The sequence below is a fragment of the Mobula hypostoma genome, unplaced genomic scaffold (assembly GCF_963921235.1).
Source record: "Mobula hypostoma unplaced genomic scaffold, sMobHyp1.1 scaffold_150, whole genome shotgun sequence".
In the NCBI taxonomy this organism is placed as follows: Eukaryota; Metazoa; Chordata; class Chondrichthyes; order Myliobatiformes; family Myliobatidae; genus Mobula; species Mobula hypostoma.
The window spans coordinates 1-6,616 of record NW_026948231.1 but is presented as its reverse complement, the minus strand read 5'-3'; the positions used below and the strand labels follow the sequence as shown (position 1 = coordinate 6,616).

General features: G+C 46.3%; 3 non-coding genes across 3 annotated transcripts; 2 read left to right on the top strand and 1 right to left on the bottom strand.

The window, feature by feature from the left end:
- Nucleotides 1-1,076: 1,076 nt before the first annotated feature.
- On the bottom strand, nucleotides 1,077-1,158 carry trnas-gcu (transfer RNA serine (anticodon GCU)). Its single transcript has one exon. It is a non-coding gene; the product is annotated as a tRNA-Ser (tRNA).
- Nucleotides 1,159-2,031: 873 nt separating this feature from the next.
- Nucleotides 2,032-2,124, top strand: trnar-ucg (transfer RNA arginine (anticodon UCG)). The gene is made up of 2 exons: nucleotides 2,032-2,068; nucleotides 2,089-2,124. It is a non-coding gene; the product is annotated as a tRNA-Arg (tRNA).
- Nucleotides 2,125-4,690: 2,566 nt separating this feature from the next.
- Nucleotides 4,691-4,762, top strand: trnae-cuc (transfer RNA glutamic acid (anticodon CUC)). The gene has a single exon. It is a non-coding gene; the product is annotated as a tRNA-Glu (tRNA).
- Nucleotides 4,763-6,616: the final 1,854 nt, after the last annotated feature.

The following is a 6,616-nucleotide window of genomic DNA, read 5'->3' as shown; positions in this document are numbered from 1 at the left end:
TTTGGAAGAACGAGTCGGGGATCTCAGTGAAATCTATCGAATATTGACAGACCAAGATAGACTGGACATACAGTACTAGAGTTGTAGTACTGGAGTCAAGGACCAGCGGGCACAACCTCAGAGAAAGACGTCCCTTTTCTAAAGCAATTTCTGTAGCCAGAGAGTTATGGATTTGTGCAATTTATTGCCACGCATAGCCGTGAAAAGCAAGTAACTGGGTATATTTAAAGCGGTAGTTGAGGAGGTGGACAGGTAGTAAGGGTGTCAAATGTGACGAGGAGAAGGCAGGTGAATTGAGTTGAGAGGAATGATATGTATGACCATAAGAACATAAGAAATAGGCGCAGAATTCGTCCATCTGGCCCATCGAGTCTGCTCCGCCATTCAATCATGGCTGATCTTTCTTTTTCTCTCCTCATGAACTCCACTTCCCAGCCCTCTCCTCAGAACATTTGGTGCCATGTCTAGTCAAAAACCTACCAAACTCTGCCTTAAATACGCCCAGCGACCTGGCCTCCACAACTGGATGTGGCAATAAATTCCACAAATTCACCACCATTTGGCCAAATAAATCTCTACGCATCTCTGTTTTGAAAGGGCGCCCCTCCATCCCGACGCTGTGCCCCCTTGTCCTAGACTCCCCTACCATGGGAATCACCCTTTCCACATCTACTCTGTCTAGTCCTTTCAATATTCGAATAGTTTCAATTAGATCCCCCTCCCATCCTTCGGAATTCCAGCGAGTACAGTCCCGGAGTCATGAATCATCCTTGTGAACGTCCTCTAGACTCTCTCCAGTGCCAGCCCGTATTTTCTAAGGTGAGGGACCCAAAACTGTTCACAATATTCAAGGTGAGACGTCAGCAGTGATGGAATGGCGGAGATCGGTGAGCCGAATAGCCTAATTTTGCTCCTATATCTTGTGGTATTGAGGCCAAATTTGGTGATAAATTAATGATGAATATCGCTTTTCATGACTCAGATAACAAACCGCCTGGCGTCCCTGTGACAAAATTTGGAAGCTTGGATGTTTTAAAGTGACAGTTTCAAAAGTGGTCCCCCCGATTAACATGTCGCGACGAGGATGCGATTCGAACCCACGCGTGCAGAGCACAACGGATTAGCAGTCCATCGCCTTAACCTCTCGGCCACCTCGTCTGCTCTTCTCTCTCTTGTGCTCCGAAGTTCTGATTTTCTTCACAGCATTTAAAACTTCTGCTTTAGGCCCACCCATGTGTGTTCAGATTCTAGGCCGAATTACTTTGCTCGCCGTGCTTACCAGAATTCATGGAGTTTGGATAAGGACAGTTTAGAGAGATGTGTGCCAACCACAGGAAACATGGAAATAGGTATTTTATGCACTTTGGACCCCATGGACGTGCTGTGACACACCTATCGAATCCGTGCTCTGTAACTCGGAGACACTGTGAATGTTTTGAGTTGTAAAATGAGATAAATTTATGTCGAATTAAATAAAATTTGAATAGCTTTGTTATCATATTGCTTGATTTCAAGTAAACAGATATTATAGGAATTTGCCATCTGGTTCAGAATGACGATTTTCCCTGTTTTGGGCAAATGCAATAACCCGATAGTTACCACATTATGACGCGCTGACGGCACGCCCGGCTGTGCGCAGCCGCAGATCCGAACACCCGAACGCTTACCCGACACATACACATGGCTGCTCGGTTCGGGATACCAAACCAACGGCTGAAAACCTGAAAAGAAATCGAGTTCACTCTATCAATAATGTATTGAATGTGGTGGACCATTTCACTGATTCCAATCCCAGAATATAACGCCGCTGTAAAAGACCGTGGCATGTGCCTTTGAGAATTCCTTTCTGTGTGACAGAAACTAAATATTGTACAGCCCAAAGCAGGAATGCATGGAGAGATATTGACAACAGGTCGAATGTTCACCTGGGATGAAATCACTGTTTGCGTGTACTTTTATCTCGGTCAGGAAGCCACTTAACAGGTGGAAACTCCTTGCAGCATTCAGCATGTTCCCTTTCTCACAAAATACGGCCGTCTGGCCTAATGGATAAGGCGTCTGACTTCGGTGCTTGACATGGTGGAAGTTATCAGAAGATTGCAGGTTCGAGTCCTGCCACGGTCGTTTTGAAAACCTGGCGGATTCGGTTCCATTCTGTCTCTCACTCCCTGCCTGCAGCCAACTGGTTGTCTCAATTCCGCGTGGGGATTAACCGGAGTACTACACCCTCGGTGAAAACGTAATGCCTCGACTTCACAACATATAATATTATGTGGTATTTTTGCAGACACTTTCATAAACAATTGGTTGGAGCTTCTCAGACGCTCAGGAGGTGCTGCTGGGAAGGTGAAATTTATTTCCCATTGAGCTCCGTCTCCGAGCACACCTTGTCGGCGAGGATTCACTACCCCAGCAGTGACGGTACATTCTCCTGTCTCCAACCCTCCTCCTCTTCTTGGACTCAGCGCGCTGGTTCTCTGCCTGTTCTGGGATATCTTCATCACTAATTGCCAACTAGACATCAACCGCCTCAGCATCAGGTATCCTCACTTCTCCGCAGACAGTACCCCTCTGAATACGCTGCCCTCCCAAATCTCAACCCCCATCCCCAAATTTACCTTCAGTCACGCAGACAAAGTGCTGCTGTTGTAGAGTGGCGGACTGACCTCTACCTTGCTGAGACAAGGCGGGAACTCTCAGACACATCTTCATCCCTACACCATGAATAATCCCGGCTGCGGACGATCACAGAACTGTCTCCGGGGTGCGGACGATCACAGAACTGCCTCCGACATTATCACTCACGTCATCAACTCTGGAGAACCTGCATTCACTGTAGAAAACTCATGGATCCATTATCCTGAACTGCTCGCTCTACCTCCGACTCTATTCACAAATCTGATTGTCCAGGTAGGCTCATTGTCTCGGCCTACTCCTGCCCCACTGATTATGTGTTCTCATAGCTCCAGTCCATCCTATGCCCCATATTCAGTCCCTTCCCACCTGCATTCGCGAACCTTCCCGAGCTCTTGATCGACTCACTAAATTCCAGTTCCTTGGCTATGACCGTCTCATTTTCTCTATGGACGTCCTGTCGCCGTATTAAAAGGCCTTAAAAATCTCCACATTTCTCAAGGAAAGAACCAACCAGTTCCCCTCTATCATCACCATCCTCCGTCTGGCAGAACTGGTCCTCACCTCAACAGTTTCTGCGTCGGTTCCTCCTACTAACTCCAAATTCAATGGGTAGCCATGGACACTCGCATGAGTCCAGATATGTCTCCCATTTCGTTGGCTAAGTAAAACAGTCCATGTACCTGTCATGGTCCGGTCCGTGAAATCCACATTCCCGTTCACAGTCCGGTTCATCGATCCTTATTCCGGGTTTTCCAGTTTTCCCTTGTTCCATTGAGTGCCTTAATTGAGGCGCTTGATTCTCGTTTTGGGCTGGCACATAAATACCTCTGGAAACCAAGGATTGGCTGCTGGATTGTTCCCTTCCCCTCCCCATCTGAAACCCTCACAGTTACCTCGGCGGTTTCCTGTGCAGTCACCTCGGCAAGTATCCTCGACAGTTATCCCGGCACTGCGTCCTAGAAGGGACCCGCCTGTGTGTCCCAGAAGTGTTCCGCCCCTGCGTTCTAGAAGTGTCCTGGCCCTGCGTCCTGGAAGAGTCCGTGCATTGTGTCCTAGAAGTGTTCCGGCCCTGCACCTTAAAAGTGTCCCGGCCCTGCGCCCTGAAAAGGTCCCTGCCCTGCGTCCTAAAAGGATCCCGGCCCTGCGCTCCAAGGAGGGTCCCGGCTCCGTACGTAAGAGTCTAATCAAGCCGAGTCCAAGAACAGAGCCAAATCTACTCCGAGAGCGACGTCCTGTGCTGGAGCTTCTCGTCCTGTGATGGATTTCCTCGTCCTGCGCTGGAGCTCTTCGCCCAGCCCAGGAGTCGCCGCCATTCCAGGAAAGCCTACCATTCCATCGCCAGACCATATTTCGGGCATTCTGAACGTCTGCTTTTCTTTCTCCTACCTCCATCCAGGCGGAGGGATGCTCACAAAGCGCGTTGGCCATTTGCGTAGGTTACGGCGTCGGAATTAGCCTTTAGGAAGAAGACACCAGATGTGTCGGCAACGGTGATGTGGTCGCGGGATCGTAGGGCCGACCACTGAATTGCTTCGAGGCGATCGACAGAAATAAAAATGACCCAGGTCTCATAAGAGAATCTGAATGTCACAATCTTTATAAAGACACGGAGAACGAGTGTTTACCTCAGATTCATTCAGTGTCCAGAGTGTTCCTTAACCAGGAGCACTGGATGAACAAGGGATCTGCAAAATGCTGAGCGGTGGATTATTGGCAATACTTATCACATTTACTCATTATTATTATTTATCTATAGGATTTGTTTTATATTGACCCGCATCTGGGCCGTACCCTCCAAATATCCGGACCTGCCTCTCGGTTTTTTTGCACTACCTTACTTTCCATTTTTCTATTTTCTATTTATGATTTATAATTTATTTTTTTAAATATTTACTATTGATTTGTAATCCAGGGAGCGGGAAGTGCAGAATCAAATATCGCTGAGATGATTGTACGTTCTAGTATCAATTGTTTGGCGACAATAAAGTATGAAGTATCAAGTATTTTGCTCATTTGATGGTTGTCTATTGCTGTGTGCAGCGCTTTATCAGCTTCCCTGGTGGTCTAGTGGTTAGGATTCGGCGCTCTCACCGCCGTGGCCCGGGTTCGATTCCCGGTCAGGGAATTAACATATTGCCGCCGTAATTTAATGTGTTAATTTTAAATTATGGTGTGGATTACCCTGCTTCCACTATAACCCCATTCCTGTCTATGCTTAACCTGCATTGGCCTGATTTTGCACCATAAAACCACAAAATATAGGAGCAGAATTAGGCCCTCGGACATATCGAGTTTGCTTCGACATTTCCTCTGAGCCCCATTCTTCTGTTTTTGTATCATTTCATGCCCTGATCAATCAACAATCTATCGATCTCTGACAATTATACAAAAAAACTTGGACTCCACAGGGGCTCGTGGCAACGAATTCAACAGATTCACCGCTCTATGGCTAAAGAACTCACTCCTCATCTCTGTTCTAAAAGGACGGTCCCCTATCGCGAGGCTGCGTCCTTTGGTCTTATTTTCTCCCACCATAGGAAACATCCTCTCAACATCCGCCCTATCAAGGCCTTTCACCATTCGATAGGTTTCAATGAGGTCACTGCGCAACCTACTGAATTCCATTGAATGCGGGCCCGGCGCCGGCAAACGCTCTTCATATCACTAGCCAATCCATCCTAGCATCATTTCTCTGAATCTCCTTGGAACCCTCTCCAGGTTCAGTAATACTTCCTCAGGTAAAGGAACTAAAAATGCTTACAATACTCCAAGCGAGGCCTCACCAGTGCTTTGTAAAGTCTCTGAATCACATCCTTGCTTTACATAAGAGAATCTGAATATCACAATCTTTATAAAGACACGGAGAACGAGTGTTTACCTCAGATTCATTCAGTGTCCAGAGTGTTCCTTAACCAGGAGCACTGGATGAACAAGGGATCTGCAAAATGCTGAGCGGTGGATTATTGGCAATACTTATCACATTTACTCATTATTATTATTTATCTATAGGATTTGTTTTATATTGACCCGCATCTGGGCCGTACCCTCCAAATATCCGGACCTGCCTCTCGGTTTTTTTGCACTACCTTACTTTCCATTTTTCTATTTTCTATTTATGATTTATAATTTATTTTTTTTAATATTTACTATTGATTTGTAATCCAGGGAGCAGGAAGTGCAGAATCAAATATCGCTGAGATGATTGTACGTTCTAGTATCAATTGTTTGGCGACAATAAACTATGAAGTATAAAGTATTTTGCTCATTTGATAGTTGTCTATTTTCTGTTTTTGTATCATTTCATGCCCTGATCAATCAACAATCTATCGATCTCTGACAATTATACAAAAAAGACTTGCACTCCACAGGGGCCCGTGGCAACGAATTCAACAGATTCACCGCTCTATGGCTAAAGAACTCACTCCTCATCTCTGTTCTAAAAGGACGGTCCCCTATCGCGAGGCTGCGTCCTTTGGTCTTATTTTCTCCCACCATAGGAAACATCCTCTCAACATCCGCCCTATCAAGGCCTTTCACCATTCGATAGGTTTCAATGAGGTCACTGCGCAACCTACTGAATTCCACTGAATGCGGGCCCGGCGCCAGCAAACGCTCTTCATATCACTAGCCAATCCATCCTAGCATCATTTCTGTGAATCTCCTTGGAACCCTCTCCAGGTTCAGCAATACTTCCTCAGGTAAAGGAACTAAAAATGCTTACAATACTCCAAGCGAGGCCTCATCAGAGCTTTGTAAATGTCCCTGAATCACATCCTTGCTTTATATTCTAGTCCTCTTGAAATGAAAGTGAACATCGCGTGTGCCTTTATCACCACAGATTCAACCTACAAATTAGCCTTTGGGACATTATGGTGTAGTTGTGTACGTCGCAATGGGAGGCCTGTACAAGGACTCCCAAGGCTCTTAGCGCCTCAGTTTTATTGCTTGCATTTTCTCTCCTTTTAGAAAGTGTGCTCCT